This window comes from Hylobates moloch, unplaced genomic scaffold (genome assembly GCF_009828535.3).
Source record: "Hylobates moloch isolate HMO894 unplaced genomic scaffold, HMol_V3 SCAFFOLD_9, whole genome shotgun sequence".
NCBI lineage: Eukaryota > Metazoa > Chordata > Mammalia > Primates > Hylobatidae > Hylobates > Hylobates moloch.
In genome coordinates, this window is record NW_026652284.1 from 46,605,957 (window position 1) to 46,623,602 (window position 17,646).

Here is a 17,646-nt window from a genome sequence, read left to right on the forward strand (position 1 = left end):
TCAAGGTTCTTAGCTTCTTTGCATTGGGTTAGAACATGCTCCTTCAGCTCAGCAGAGTTTTTTATTACCCATCTTCTGAAGCATACTTCTGTCAATTCATCCATCTCATCCTCTGTCTAGTTCTGAGTCCTTGCTAGAGAGAGATTTCGATCATTTGGAGGAGAAGAGGCACTCTGGCCTTTTGGGTTTTCAGTGTTTCTTCTTTGATTCTTTCTCATCTTCATGAGTTTGTCTAGTTTCGATTCTTGAGGCTGCTGACCCTTGAATGGGGTTTTTGTGGGGACCTTTTTGTTGTTGATGCTGTTGTTGTTGCTTTCTGTTTGTTTGTTTTTCTTTTCTTTCAATGGTCAGGTCCCTCTTCTGTAGGGCTGCTTCGGTTTGTGAGGGTTTCACTTCAGGCCCTATTCATCTAGTTCACTCTTGCACATGGAGATGTCAACCCATGAGTGGATAAATACATTGTAGTATATCCACACAATGGAATATTTCATGCTACAATGCTGATGAATCTTAAAAACATGTTAAGTGAAAGAAACCATACAAAAATGATCACACATTGTATGACTGTTTATATGAAATATCTATGACAGGTAAATCCATAGAGACCGAGTACACATGATTGGTGGTTTCCAGAACAGCAAAGATGAGTGCCTGCTCCTTCTTCTGGGATCTTCTGCCTTGAGGGGTACTCGCCTGATGCCAATAGGAATGCTCCTGTATAGGATGTCTGACAACAGACAGGGTCTCACCCAGTTGGGTGGCACGGGGAACATGACCCATTTAATGAAGCACTTTGACTTTCCCTTGGTGGAGGTGTGCTTCGCTGGGGGGAAAACCCACTCATCTGGACTGCCGGGATTTCTCAGAACTACCAGGAGGAAAGGCTAAGTCTGCTGGTCTGCAGGGACTGCGGCCACCTCTCCCTCTAAGTGCTCAGGCCCAGGGAGATCGGGGTTCTGTCCCTGAGCTTCTGGCTGGAGTTGTTGGAGTTCCTGCAGGGAAGCACCACCCAGTGAGGAAGGGTGTGTCAGGGTCAGGCCTGAAGAGGTGCTCTGGCCGCAGTCTGCCACAGCTGGTGTGTTGGGCTGCAGGGGACACCTTTTGGAGACCAAGCCGTCCAGCCTCCCTGGCTTCAGCAGGGGAAAATGTGGCCTAGAGCTATAGACATAGCTGCTGCCCGTCCCCAACCCTGGGAGCTTAATGTATTAGGTGTCTATCAGTCCCAGTATTGGCTGCTGCCCCTCCCCCAGGGAGCTTAAACAGCTTAGGTAGCAGGCAGCTGCAGCTGTGGTGTTGGTCGCCCCTCCCCCTGCCCCAAGGGGCACAGTAGGCTTAGGCAGGTTCCAGCTGAGAGGCTACTGAGAATCTGCAGGGCTCCAGGGTTGTGGGTTGGGACCCTGGGCCCCAGAGATGTGGGTTTGCAAGTGGAATATTTGATCCATGGGTTGCACAGTTCCGTGGATAAAACATGGTTTCCCTAGCTAGTAGCATGCTCACTCACGGCCTCCCTTGGCTGGGAAGCAGGCACTCCCCTGCCCCATGTGGCTCTCAGGTGGGCTGCTGCACCACACTGCTCTTCCTTCCTTTCCGTGGATCACGTCAGCTGCCTGGTCAATTCTGACAAGAGAACTTGAATATGTTGGTTGCCGATGAAGGATTCACATGCTAAATATGGTTCTTTTCAATGGGAGCCTCTGATTGTTGTTGTTCCTAGTGGGCCATCTTGGCCCTGTCCCCCCTTTTGCATTTTTAACAAAAACAATAAACATGACATACCAAATAAAAGGAAAGTCAACAGCATTTTGTACATATTAAAACAATGATCAACAAGTACCACATACTTGATTTGGCCCTCTAGAAATGGGCATTTCTTACTTCCTCCAAATAAAATGTTACCCTAGTATAATAGTTAGGATTGATACAGTGTAAACTAGATCACCCAGGCTAGTATATTGGAGCTGTGGCTAGGCTGGCTAGCTAAATAGTTATTCACCATTCCTCAAGTTCACAGAGAACAACTTAGATCTTTTCCTATGGCACATTAAAGAAAAATCACAATTTATAGATGTAAAAATAGCTCTGCTCTTCCACTCATTATTCTGAGGGAGAATATTAAGTGGGCAGCCATGTGAGATTATGGGGATTGGCATATAATTAATCAGAATTTTAAACTTTTTCCCTTTCCACCAAGCCACCAGATAAATATGAGAAGCATAAAAGTATACATGAAACAAAGCAGACAGAGAGCACTGGGGAGAGTCAAAGAAGGGTTCGTGGAAGAGATAATTAAGGACATTTATCTTTTTTTTTTCTTCTGAGTTGGAGTTTCACTCCTGTTGCCCAGGCTGGAGTGAAGTGGTGTGATCTCGGCTCACCGCAACCTCCGCCTCCCAGGTTCAAGCAATTCTCCTGCCTCAGCTTCCCGAGTAGCTTGGATTCCAGGCATGCAACACCACACCTGGCTAATTTTGTATTTTTAGTAAAGGTGCTGTTTCTCCATGTTGGCCAGGCTGGTCTCAAACTCCCGACCTCAGGTGATCCACTCGCCTCAGCCTCCCACAGTGCTGGGATTATAGGCGTGAGCCACCACACCTGGCCAGGACATTTATCTCTTTGGGAACACAAAAGAAGAAAGTTTTACTAGAATGAGAATTATTTGCAAATCGTATAACCAATAAGGGTCTAAGATCCAGAATACATAAAGAAATTTTACAACTCAACAGCAAAAGACAAACAACCTGATTAAAAATAGGCAAAGGACTTAGATATTTCTCCAAAAAAGACACACAAATGGCCAAAAAGCACAAGAAAAGATGCTTGAAATCATTAGTCATTAGGGAAATGCAAATCAAAGCAACAATGAGATAGCCCTTCACACTCATTAGGATGGCTATAATTAAAAAAAAAAAAAAACTTAAACAAAAAAGGAAAATAACCAGTGCTGGTGAGGATATGGAGAAATTGGAACCCTCATACATTGTTGGTGGGATTGTAAAATAGTGCAGTGCTATTCACAATAGCTAAATGGATGAAACAGTTGAACTATTCATCAACCCATGAATGGATAAACAAATTGTAGTATATCCACATAATGGAATATTTCATGCTACAATGCTGATGAATCTCAAAAACATGTTAAGTGAAAGAAACCAGACAGAAATGATCACACATTGTATGACTTTGTTTATATGAAATCTCTATCATAGGTAAATCCATAGAGACAGAGTACACATGATTGGTCATTTCCAGGAGCTGGGGAGAAGGGGAATAAGGAGAAACTGCTTCCTGGGTACAAGGTTTTTGGAGAGTGATGAAAATGTTTTGGAATTAGAGTCAGTGGTTGTACAACATTGTGAATGTACAAAATGCTACTGAACAATTTATTTGAAAAATAATTAATATTTTGTTATGTGAAATTTACCTTAAAAAAAGGTTCCCAGTGTTTTAAAGTTTCAGAACAACTCAGGTCAACATTTTTGTCATTCACAGTTGGTCACCAACTAAAATGAAAACGTGGGGCTATGGGATTAACTATAATTTTAACTAAGGATAACCAAAAATGTTTGGTGCTTATTTATGTTAAGTTCCATAGTAAGTAGCTATAATGAAGTTGCTGATATTATAGTATTTATGAAATAATGAATTTATCTGCTTTACATCCATCTTTCTACCAAATTGTGAGTTTCTTGGTAGAAGAAACCAAATCATATTTATCTTGTACCAAAGATAAAAGCTGGCATATCCCAAGCATTCAGTTAATCTCTTGAATGGATAATGATTTTTCGTAAAGTATCTAGACTTACAAATTCTGTATTAAAGGATTTCATAGTTTTTGCCTTGAACAGAATTAAAATTGTAAGTAGAAATAAATGCTAGTTCTGAATAGTGTTATTTTAGATCAGGTACAATGAGCATTTATCTTGAAATGTTTCAGACTTTCCTATGAAAAGCTTACTTCAATATATTTTCCTCATTTTACCTGAATTTTAATAAATGTAATTTTAATTAATGACAGCATCAATTCAGATTCACTGAAATAACTTAATCAACCTTTTATTTTAAACTGCAATTTTGAAATATAGAAAGAATGTATTCCAACAGTGCACTGAGAAAGAAGGCCTAAAACTTCAACAAAGTATTTAAATAACTTAATGAGATAGAAGATACATTCCTATTTTTACTATCCTCTACTGAGACTATTTGGTAAAAGTCAGATTTGTTTAAAAGAAATCATAAGGAAAAATTGAAAATTCTAATGCAATGTAAGTATATATAAATATTATATTTATAAAGCATACACGATCCTTCAAGGTAAATGTGCTATCACATCTAAAGCAGCTGGATGATAGATGAATATACGTAAAATTTTCTTTCCTTAAAGTTGTTGTTATGCAGTTGGGTAAATGCAAAATGCAATTGTTCTTAAGGAAAGAACATTTTAGTGTTAAAAATTCACCTTACTTTTCTAACAGGATAATAGAATGAATTTTTTTCTATAATAATTTAGTAGTCTAACCTTTTGTCCTAATGGTGCCTAAGAAAAGTTCCCATATTTGCAGAATTTTTTTCTAAGAACTTCACTTATCAAATCGCTTGATGAAATCATTCTCCAAATATGTATTGAATATCTGTGGAAGAATTACATTTTTGCACTAACAATTCACAGCCATTTTTCCAGAATTTCTGAACATGAACTAAAATTCAGAAATAAAAATACTCTACTTGAGAATATGTAACGTTGATACAAATTATAATCTTAATGCAATATTCTAAATAACAACGAAGAGAGATTCTCTAAGAAAAAATGATGCTTCTGCAGGAATAGGCATTGCAATGGGAAGACACATGCCATAGTAACCTATGTGTGCATTCAGGGAGGTAAAGGAAGGCCAAGTTTCTTAAAGGAAAGATGAGGAGGATTACATAATTGTTTTTGAGATAATTATCCTTGGCAATGGGGATCAATAACAAGAGCAGCACCAGTCTGAGGTTGGACAGGCAGTTGCTGGGCAGAAGTCCTTGAAGAAGTATTTTTGCATGTGTGTGTAAGGTTCCAATAGCCTTTGTACTACTTTGCAGTTTTTGGAGTCTTTTGTGACAGTTACCTTGTTATCAGACCCTTTCTTTCATGGCCTTCCCTGGCTCTATTTGTCAGGGTTTTTATTTTTATTTATTTATTTTTTTAATACAAGTGGCTTGGTTTTGATTCTGACAACTTTCACAAACACATAGGAATTCCTATGCAAGCTATTTTGCCCATTACTGTTGGTCGCTTTCAGATTAGTTTGAGAAGTGATAAGGTATGCCACTTAGCACTGGAACTATAAAAACCAGTTTGCCCTCCATGTTGCCTCCCCCCTCCTCTTCTTTTCTCCCCCCTGAGTTTTATTGCAAAACTTAAGAAAAAGTGGGATCAAGATTTCCAGTGGCATGCTGGAGAAATACACTGACGGATGCTTGAGCAGGGCAGAGATGTGTGCATCTGCCAGCAGACCTATGTGTCAGGCTGAATTTCCAAAAAAAAATACCTATTCTGAGGAAAAGGTTTGTGTGCAGGAGGTGGCTGGGAAGTGAAGAAAGCAGGAGTGGGCAGAGAGAGAAGCTGCATTGTGGTGCAGCTGCAACAGAGACCTCAGCCTCCTCTAGACCGTGGGAAGAGGCAGAGCTCTTAACCAGGACCAGAGAACGGGGCTGTCGCTGAATAGCTGAGTGACCTTAGCACATCACTGAAAGCCTCTGCAACATTTTCTGACAGTTTAGGGTTATACCATGCTGTCTTCTATAACACAGAGAAACTGGAAAAGTTTAGTAGCTCCAAAACTGGTTAAAACTTTAGAATCACCCAAGAATGCTTATTAAAGAAACAGATTCCCTGAGTGGCATGTACAGATTCTGACTAGATAGATCTGAGTGAGATGGTTGGGAGAGGGAGCAGGGCTGGAGAGGCTAATCTTATGAACGCCCTGAGTGCGTCTGATGGAGTCCTCCAAGCTAGCATCCTAACAGTCTCTAAATCCTGGTAGTTTACTGTTCAAACCATCAGAGGCACATTCAAAAACAGAAACAACATCTATGTAATCAAATATCATTGTGTGGGGCATCTTTGATGTTTCCACTTCCACTTGTTCTACATATCAGCATAATCTGGGTGAGAAACAGAAAATCTGCCTTCTTCATGTACACACATACATCAGATTCCCACAAACATGGATGAAGTCTTGCAGAAAAGTCATTTAAAAGTAATAAAATGAGCATTTATGTCTGTGAAAGTTAGATAAAAATTCTGAGATCTGAATATTTTCACAACCGCTGAAAGATAACCAATAATTTCACAGTCCAATTTGGGAACATGAGCAATTTTTGTAATACCTTGTCTGTTTCCTGTTACAATGGAAAGACATCAGGATTGCAGCATTTTATTTCTGACCTGCAAAGTAATTCAAACAAGAAGAGTAGCAGCCTTCTCCCATCTCTGTCATTATGATTTCACAATTACCTACCAGTCTTAGGAGATAATTTGTCAAGAAAATGAAAAAATCTTTAGCCTTAAAAATATCCCTCTAACAGATTTTTCATTTATGTAAGGGAATAGGTGAGACCATTTCCCATTCAAAACAACCTCCTTTATGAGTTGAACCAATTATCCCCCAAGAAAGGAAATAATTCTCAAAGTAGTTACATATTTATATTGAGCTACCCTATAAAGGCAGGCAACAAAACATTAAAAAGAAACCACCAACAACCTAATACCTACCCTTTGGAGAATGCTCTGTGAGTTTATAATCAGGTACTATCTCACTTCAACTGAGGCACGAAATTGTCTTAATGGGCCAGTAGATCTACCTGTCAAAACAACTCATTAAGCTTGTTTCTTTTCAGTCAGGTTTCCTCCTTATTAGGGAAGAGGTTTCTAGCTGTTGAGGTTTCGTCTGCTAGACATTACTCTTCGTGTTCTACCCTGAGTCTTTACCCAGAAAGACCCAAGTTTCCTGCTCCCCATTACAGGGCCTCCTAGACTGCTGTGCAGACACAGGACACACTGCGGGATCACGCCTTCTCGGTTCCAGCCACTGGGTGCTCAGTGGCTGTGCCTGCAACACCTACAAGGGTGTACCCCTGAGGGAAGGGCTGAGGCTGACTGGGAAGCTCTGTCACCCCACATTTAGTGCTGAAGGCTATCTGGACCTGCTTCATCCTCATCTCACATCTGGTGGCTTATAGCTTCATTAACTTTTATAAGCACTAATGCTGGGCTTTCTCTTAAACAGTTTCTTGTTCCTCACTCAGATTTGATGCCCTCTCCTTGCTCACCCTGGCCATGTCAGACCCTGGCCATGCCAAAGGTTTGTTTTTGTTGTTTTGAACTAGCTAGAGCAGTGATGGATTCAGCTAATCCAGTGATTTATCTTGCTCATTCACTTCTGTTCCTAGTTGCTCAACTATTTTTTTTTGAGATGGAGTCTCGCTATGTTGCCCAGGCTGGAGTGCAATGGCACGATCTCTGCTCACTGCAACCTCTGCCTCCTAGGTTCAGGCGACTATCCTGTCTCAGCCTCCTGAGTAGCTGGGACTACAGGTGCCTGCCACCACGCCCAGCTAATTTTTATATTTTTGGTAGAGACAGGGTTTCACCTTGTTGGCCAGGCTGGTCTCGAACTCCTGACCTCAAGTGATCCACTCTCCTTGGCCTCCCAAAGTGCTGGGATTACAGGTGTGAGCCACCATGCCTGGCCAGTTGCTCAACTTTCAAAGAAACTGATATAGAAGAAAGACTTTACTGCAATTTTTTTTAAAAACAAATTTTTACTTATCAGCAAGCTTTTAAAAACTTTATGCAAAGGAAACGAAATCAGTATATCAAAGAGACATCTGTCGCCCATGTTTATTGCAGCACTATTCACAATAGCCAAGATATGGAATCAACCTAGGTGTCCAATAACAGATGAATAGATTTTAAAAATGTTTATATATACACACAATGGAATACCATTTAGCCATAAAAAAGGATGAATCTTGTTACTCGTGGCAACATGAATGGAACTGGAGGCCGTTACATTAAGTGAAACAAGCCAGGGACAGAAAGTTAAACACTGCATGTTCTCACTTACATGTGGAAGCTAAGAAAAGTTGATCTCATAGAAGTAAAAAGCAGAACAGAAGATACTAGAGGCTAGGAAGGGTAGGAGGAAGGGAGAACAGGGAAAAACTTGTGAAAGAATACAAAAACACAGCTGAATAGAAGGAAACAGTTTTGGTGTTTTATAGCACCGTAGGATGATTAAAGTTAACAATAGTATATTATATAGTTTCAAATAGCTAGAAGTAAGATATTGAATATTCCCAAGCCAAAGATATGATGAATGTTTGGGACGATGGAGGTGCTCATTACCATGATCTGATCACTGTACGTATGTATCAGAATATCACTGTGTGCTCTGTGAATATGTATAATTATTTGTCAAATAAAATTAAAAAACAAAACAAAAAAGAAGGAAAACAAGCCAGAATAAAAAATTAAAAAACAAGTTAAACCACCCCTGCACAGTGAAAGTTTACCCAGTATATCTTGCAAAGCTTATCCCTTCACTCAGAATTACTCATTAGGAGAAACCACCATTACGTGAGTGTTTTGTTGGAGACGATGACAGCCTGCTTCTCTAAGAGGAGCATGAATTCACCCTCCCTCTACATGTATCAGGAACCAGGGTTTAGCCTTGTCACCATACCCTCCCAGCATTTGATACTCCCCAGCTCAGTTCTGTTTCCCCCTCCTCCTCCTATCCTAGACCTACCAGTCCTTAGCCTCTCCTACCTCATGCTGTCTCCTTACACAGACTTCATAATTCTTCACGCTTTTTCTTGGATTCTCTAGACTTGGTCTTTCTCTAATAGCCTTGAAGATTTTTGTTGAGAGGCTATCTTTTGCAGCAGTAAATGTAAGGGTTTGGGATCATTCTTTAGCATTTCATATACATTATAGGGAGTAAGGTTTAAACCAACACACTGATTTGTTGTTCATTTCCCATTAAGATTTTAATGTGATGCTCAACAAACTAGTAATAGAAGGAAACTTCTGGCCAGGTGCAGTGGCTCACCCCTGTAATCCCAGCACTTTGGGAGGCTGAGGCGGGCGGATCACGAGGTCAGGAGATTGAGACCATCCTGGCTAACATGGTGAAATCCCATCTCTACTAAAAAAAAATACAAAGAATTAGCCAGGCGTGGTGGCGGGTGCCTGTAGTCTCAGCTACTCGGGAGGCTGAGGCAGGAGAATGGCGTGAACCCAGGAGGTGGAGCTTGCAGTGAGCCGAGGTCACACCACTACACTCCAGCCTGGGCGACAGAGCAAGACTCCGTCTTAAAAAAAAAAAAAAAAAAAAAAAAAAAAAAAGGAAATTTCCTCAACCTGATCAAGGGCATCTGTAAGAAACAGCTGACATCATACTTAATGATGAAAGACTATATTCTCTCCTTTTAATACCAGGAATAAGACAGAGATATTCACTCTAGCTACTACAACATTTACTGGAGGCTTCAGCCAGGGCAATTGAGCAAGAAAAGAAATAAAAGGCATCCAGATTAGAAAGGAAGGAGTAAAACTATCTCTGTATGCAAATGACATAATCTTGTATATAGAAAATCCCAATACATCTATAAAAGCTGTTAGAATAAACAAGTTCAACAGGATTTCAGGTTACATGGCCAATATACAAAAATCAGTTGTATCTCTGTACAGTAGCAAAGGACAAACCAAATACAAAACTAAGAAATAAACTATTTAAAGTATAAATGGAAAACATCATTGAAATAAATTAAAGCAGGCCAGGTGCAGTGGCTCATGTCTGTAATCCCAGTACTTTGGGAGACCAAGGCCAGCGGATCACTTGAGATCAGGAATTCAAGACCAGCCTTATCAACATGGTAGAACCCTGTCTCTACTAAAAATACAAAAATTAGCTGGGTGCAGAGGCAGGCACCTGTAGTCCCAGCTACTCAGGAGGCTGAGGCAGGAGTATCACTCGATCCCAGGAGGTGGAGGTTGAGCAAGCCAAGATCGCACCACTGCACTCTAGCCTAGGAGACAAAAAAGAAAGAAAGAAAAAAGAAGAAAGAAAGAAGGAAGGAAGGAAGGAAGGAAGGAAGGAAGGAAGGAAGGAAGAAAGGAAAGAAGGAAAGAAGGAAGGAAGGAAGGAAAGAAGGAAACTAAAGCAGAGTTAAAGCAAATCTAAATAAATGGAAAGAAGTTCATGGATTGAGAGGCCACCTAATGTTAAGATGGCAGATTAACCTGTATATTCAATGCAATTTCAATCCAACTTCTTAGTTGCAGAAATGGACAAAATGATCATAAATTCATATGGAAATTCTAGGACCTCAAATAGTCAAAATAATATTGAAAATGAATAACAAAGTTGCATGACTCACACTTCCCAATTTCAATACCTACTAAAAAGCTACAGCAATTAAGAGAATGTGGGGCTGGCATAAAATTAGACATACAGACCAATGGAATAAAATTGAAAGCCCAGTAATAAGTCCCACATTTACAGTTAATTGATTTTCAACAAAGGTGCCAAAACAATTCAATGGGAGAAAAAAAAAATGGCCTTTTCAACAAAAATTCTAGGATAATCGACTATCCACATGCAAAAGAATAAAAAAGACCCCTACCTCACACCAAAAATTAACTTGAAAGGGATCAAAGAGCTAAATGTAAGAGCTAAAACTGTGAAAGCATCAGGAAAAAAGCATAGGCTTAAATGTCAGTGACCTTGAATTTAGGCAATGATTTGTTTTGGCTATGACACCAAAAACACAAGCAACAAAAGAAAAAATAGATAAATTGGAAACCACCAAAAATTAAACTTTGTTCCTACAAGTAAACCTGTCAAAGATTAAAAGATAATCTGTAGAATCAGAGGAAATGTTTATAAATTGTATTTCTGATAATGGCCTTGTATCTAGAATATATTTTTTTAAAACTTCTACAGTCCAATAAAGAAGAGAAAAATAACCCAATTTTTTTAAATGAGCAAAGGTTCTGAATAGACATTTCTCCAAATAAGATACACAAATGTCCAATAAGTGCATGAAAAGATGCTCAAGATCATTAGTCATTAGTAAAATGCAAATAAAAACCACAGTGAGAAATCACTTCACACCCACGAAGATGACTATAATCAAAAAAACAGTAACAAATGTTGGCGAGAATATGGAGAAATTGGAGACCTCATACACTGCTGGTTGGAATGTAAAATGGTGCAGCCACTTAAGAAAACAGCCTGGCAGTTCCTTGAAAAGCTAAACATAGAATTACCATATGGCCTGGCATGTCAATGCTTAGGTACACACCCAAAGGAAATGAAAACATATGTGCACACAAAATCTTGTACACAGGTGTTATGTAAGCAGCATTATGCATTACAGCCAAAAAGTGGAAACAACCCACATGTCCATGCATGGATGTAAGGGTAAACAAAATGTGATACATCTATACAATAAACTATTATTTGTCAATAAAAAGGAATTAAATATGAATACATGCTGAGCCATGGACAAATCTTTCAAACACTGCACTAAGTGAAAAAAACTCAATCATAAAAGACCAAATGATTCCATGTGTATGAAATGCCCAGAATATGCAAATCTATTGAGACAGAAAGTAGATTAGTGTCAACTAGGACTGCTGGAAATAGAGAGGCTAGCGGAAAAGGAGATGGCTACAGAGCACAGGGCTTCTTTGGGGAATGATGAAAATGTTCTAAATAGCTTGTGATGCTAGATGCACAATTCTATACATGTACTAAGAATTATGAATTATACTTTTTTTCTTATAACTTTTTTTTTACTTTAAGTTCTTGAATACATGGGCAGAACGTGCAGGTTTGTTACATAGGTATACATGTGCCATGGTGGTTTGCTGAACCTACCAACCCATCATCTAGGCTTTAAGCCCCGCATGCAACAAGTTCTGGCCAGGGCAATCAGGCAAGAGAAAGAAATAAAGTATATTCAAATAGGAAAAGAGGAAGTCAAATTGTCTCTGTTTGCAGATGACATGAGTGTATATTTAGAAAACCCCATTGTCTCAGTTCAAAAACTCCTTAAGCTGATAAGCAACTTCAGCAAAGTCTCAGGATACAAAATCAATGTGCAAAAATCACAAGCATTCGTATACACCAACAATAGACAAGCAGAGAGCCAAATCATGAGTGAACTCCCATTCACAATTGCTACAAAAGAATAAAATACCTAGGAATACAACTTACAAGGAATGTGAAGGACCTCTTCAAGAAGAACTACAAGCCACTGCTCAAGGAAATAAGAGAGGACACAAACAAATGGAAAAACATTCCAGGCTCATGGGTAGGAAGAATGAATTTTACTTTTTAAACAGGCAAACTGTATGGTATGTCAATTGTACCTCAATAAAACTGTTGTTTCAAAAAGTGTATAGGCTGGGTGTGGTGGCTCACACCTGTAATCCCAGCCAGGGTGGGAGGATTTCTTAAGCCCAGAAGTTCCAGATGAGCCTGGGAAACATAATGAGACCCTCATCTCTAAAAATATTTTAAAAATTGGCCGGATATAGTGGTACATGCCTATAGTTCCAGCTACTTAGGAGGCTGAGGCAGGAGGATCACTTGAGTCCAGGAGTTGAAAGCTGCAGTGAACTATGATTGTTCCACCATGCTCCAGCCTGACAGAGTGAGATCCCCATCCGAAAGAAAAAGAAAGAAAGAAAGAAAGAAAGAAAGAAAGAAAGAAAGAAAGAAAGAAAGAAAGAAAGAAAGAAAGAAAATAAGAAAGAAGGAAGGAAGGAAGGAGAGAGAAAGAAAGAAAGGGAGAGGAAAGAAAGAAAGAAAGAAAGAAAGAAAGAAAGAAAGAAAGAAAGAAAGAAAGAAAGAAAAAAGATTGTAAGTGGTAGAGAGTGAAGATAAGAAAATTGGCTATTGGTTAAATAAAGTGTTAAACTCCTGATCCTGGTAGTACATTAAGGTAGATTTCACCCACCTCTTTATGAATTAAAGACAGAGTGTTGAAAATAATTAAAGATGTTGAAGATAGAAAAAGGGGTGAAACAGATAAAATAGGCCTTGCTTGTTTTCCCATTATAATGAGAAACCAATAATAGCAAAAGAAAAAAATATCTGGTCTCTGCATGAAACAACATTTGTTGCTAACATTTACATGATGCCAATATCCTCCGGTCAAAAAGCACAGTTTATAGGTAAATTGTCTCAGTATTTTAAGAAAGAATATTACCAAAATTTTTATAAATGCAATAAGCTTCTTTAAAAAGGTTTCTGAAATAAGGGTAAGAAAAATAGACCTGATTAAAAATCCACACAGGAGTCCCACTGCCAGGAAGAAGAATGAGCGCCATTCTGTCCTCTTCTGACTGTGCCTTCCCTGGTAACATGTCCTCAGGTCTCATTTTGTCTTGCCTCCTCCTGGGCAAACAGCTAATCACAGTCCCCTGTTGAGAGCTGAATTGCATCCTGGCTCTTTGTGAAGGTATGCCACCCTAGAAATGGTCTCTCTCTGGATTGTGTCATTGGGGAGAAAATTCGCTAGGACAGAAGTGAGAAAGCAGCCTTTTGACACTCTGCTGGATATTGATCACAAACAATTGATTGATAATATTTAGTTCATTCACAAAATTGTACTAACATTCCTCCATAGCCTTCTGCAAATATCAAAATGAATGAATTATACGTAAGAATATCAAGGGGGACCTAGTCAAAGGCCTTGCTAACGCTAGATATACTCTGTCAATCAATGTCTGAAATTCAGTACACATGTCAAACCAGTAGAAGAAATTAGTTTGGCGTGACTCTTTTTCAGTGAACATTGCAGCACCTTTCCTCAGCCTCAGTTTTCTCTGTTCATCAGAGTTTGTTTTGCTAATATTTGCTACCATAAGCTCAGTTCTATGCAAACCCTAACAGAAGCAGGAAGCCTTACGCACCGTCCTCTCACTAACACAGCCCCACTGGTCTTTGCTGCTGACCACAGCTAACAGCCTCTGTGCCTTCAAGACAGAATCAGTTCATGAATCAACCCTGCTCCCCATTTCCTGCCCATCTCCAATGCTGGCTCATTCCAGAGATGAGCTGCTGCCTGAGTTTCCCTGAACTGTTTCCCGGATGCCATATCTGTTCAGCTGCCCCTGCCTGGCCCTTCCTTGGGCAGGAATTCTGGCAATCCTGCCTTGCTCCCCCAAGGTATCTTCCTAGCACTGGATCTTGGTCTTCCAGCACCAGCCATCTTGTCCAAGTTCAGAATTGAACAGAGGTGTGGCATTGTCTTTGTCCTGCCCTATCCACTGTTTTATTTTCTTCAAAATGATGGTTTCCTGAATAGTACTTGAGTTTGCTATGCCCTCACACCACCGCCTTCCCTTGTTGAACACCAGCTGCAACTCAGTTCTGCACTTGAATAAGTAGGACACTGTGCTCATTGTTTTCTCTGTATATTTTCCAATATTATTTTACTTTAATCCATCTGTTGAGATGTTGGTGATGCAGCACAACATATAAGAAAAGAACCTGAGCTTTGAGGTTCACTGAAATTACCTCTGTTCAACTTTTGAGTTTACTCCTGTATGTCCCTAATAATTCTGAGCCTCAGTCATTTTCTAATCAGTAAAATAGGTATCATAGTTGCCCCCTGAGCTAATGGGTATAGAAGGACCTAGCATAGAAATACTTGGTCTATTCTAGATGCTTAATGTCTGGTGATCTCCTTCCCTCCATCTTAGGTATGGATTGTTTGCTAACTCCTAATGTTTGTGTCCGGGTCCCTTCTAAACCTGACTTCAACTAAGGTTCCTGTCATTTCCTAAAAGAGCAAGTGATAAATTTCACTCTCCTGTAAGCACTTATACCACCATAGGGGGAATGTTTAACTCCAAATCATTATATCTCTACTTAACCAACTGCCATGGAAGATCGCTGATTTTTTAAAAACATTTTATTCTGGAATAATTTTAGACTTAACATAAAATCTGCAAAAAATGAAACAGAGAGTTCCTGTGATTCTGTTTTTATACTGCCAAAGGGATTTTACAGGTTTAATTAGAGTCCCTGATCAGTTTATTCTGGGTAAATCAAAGAGAGATCCTCCTGGGTGGGCCTGAACTAATGAAATGCCTCAAAACGGGTGGGGGAAGTGGACGTGGGGGGAGATTCTCCTGCTGGCCTGAAGGAGCAACTGCATGTTGCAGGTCCTGTGGCAGGGAATGGGGAACAGCAGCCAGGAGCTGAGAAGGTGCTGGGTGGCCGCCTGCAAACATGCGGGTCCTCCATTCTGCAGCACCAGAACTGGTTCTGCCAGCAATCTGAACTCTGAGCTGCAAATAAGAATACAACTTGTGGTCCTCCTGATTTCAACCCATAAGACTCTGAGCAGAACACCCTTCCTGGGCTCCTGGCCCACAGATGTGCTGCCAAGCTACAAAGTGCATGGTCATTTGTTATGTTGCAAGAGATAATGAACACAAGCACTATCTGATCCTTTGCGATTGAAAAATATTTGGGGAAATATTATTTGAAACTATTCAAATATCCCTTTTCTCTATAAAATTTTTCTCACTAATTTTTTTTATTATACTTTAAGTTTTAGGGTACATGTGCACAACGAGCGGGTTAGTTACATATGTATACATGTGCCATGTTGGTGTGCTACACCCAGTAACTCATCATTTAACATTAGGTATATCTCCAAATGCCCCTCTTAACATTGGATACTGGGTCTTGATGGCAACAGAGATGATGGTGCAGTTCTAATGGTCTTTTTCTGTTTATTATATTTACCTTAGATTTCATAATTAGAACTTTTGATGACAAAATTCTGTCTTTCTGTTTATTTATTTGAGATCATTGGTTTTTGACAACCAAAATTGATGTAACAATGGAAAAGGAGGCAAATCAAGTTAGAAGGTAATTTTGGGGAGAAATGTATAATTTATCCATTTATAAAGATAAATGTAAACCAATTCATGTTTAGCTATTAGAAATGGCCACTTTTTTTTTTCTTTTTGAGGCGGAGTCTTGCTCTATCACCCAGGCTGCTGGAGTGCAGTGGCACAATCTCGGCTCACTGCAACCTCTGCCTCCCAGGTTCAAGCAATTCTGCTGCCTCAGCCTCCTAAGTAGCTGGGACTACAGGCGCCCACCACCATGCCTGGCTAATTTTTCTATTTTTAATAGAGACAGGGTTTCACCATATTGGCCAGGGTGGTCTTGAACTCTTGACCTTGTGATCCACTCCCCTTGGCCTTCCAAAGTGCTGGGATTACAGGCATGAGCCACCACGGCCAGTCCAGATACACTGCTTATCAGTGTACATTCTTAACTGGCACTGAGCACAAATGTTCTAAGAAAAATTGAAAAATGTTTCCTGGCCCTGTCTTTGCAGCTTCATGTAATGAGCTAGGATCTTAAAACAGATTAATCAAGCCACAGTTAACTTTCCAAATCCAAAGTGGGACTTTAATTGATGTTTCCTGACAAAATAATACACTTTCCCCTTACCTAGTTTACTTACTGTTCATTGCTTTATATACTCCATTTAATAGAATGTAACACATTTTCTATAAAGATAGAAAACTAGAGAGAAAAGATAGATAGGTAGATGATAGATGATGATAGATAGATAGATAGATAGATAGATAGATAGATAGATAGATAGATAGATAGATAGATAGATAGATAGACAGACAAAATTAGATAGATATAGATAGACATTTCTCAGTCTTGGCTTGTTGAAACTTTGGGCCAGACAGTCCTCTATGATGGGGAGGTGTTCTGTGCATTATCGGATGCTTAGCGGCATCCCTGACTCCCATCCACCTGGTGACAATGTCCCAGTTGTGACAAAAAAAAGTTTTCAGACACTGCCAAATTGTCCCTTGTGGAGCTAGGGGTAAAACAGTCACTGGTTGAGAATCACTGAGATAGATAGATGGTAGGTGGGTAGAGTTGGAGATATTATTGGCTCACTTCTCCAGTTTGTTAAATTATGAAATCCTCTGATTTGCCCATGATTTTACACATCCTGACAAAGCAAGTCCTTTAACCAGGTGCAAGTGTCTGCCCCCATGAGATAGTATAGAACTGGACCTCTGTAAAGCTTAATAAAATGTAACTTACATTGTTCAGAAAGGCATAAAATCACAAGCTACTGAAGAGCAATTAAGAAAACAAAGGCTACTGAGTAATCCAGCTAAATAAAGATCCAATAACTGCAAGAGCAAAATAGAGGAGCACTACAAACAAATAATCATGAACATCAAAAACAAAGTGATCATGGCTAACTTGGTAATTCTATTGCAAATCAGAATCCTGATACACGATTAATTATGACTCCCTTAATACAACCTCCACGAGGCCAGTATTTCCTTATGGTGGGAGAACTGGAACAGGAATCCAGGGGTCTGGCTTGAAGTCTGGGCTGCATGTTTTGTTGGCCGACTTAAGAAAGCCACTTTTTCAGTATTTTCAAAATATCGAAGGGCTAATCTTTATTATTGTTATTATTGCATCCTCAAAATTATATTATTTTAGGTTAAAATAGTTGTGTTTGAAAATACAGAAGGACTGGATACTTTCCTTCCTTCATTCCAACTGAGAGCAAGCTTTC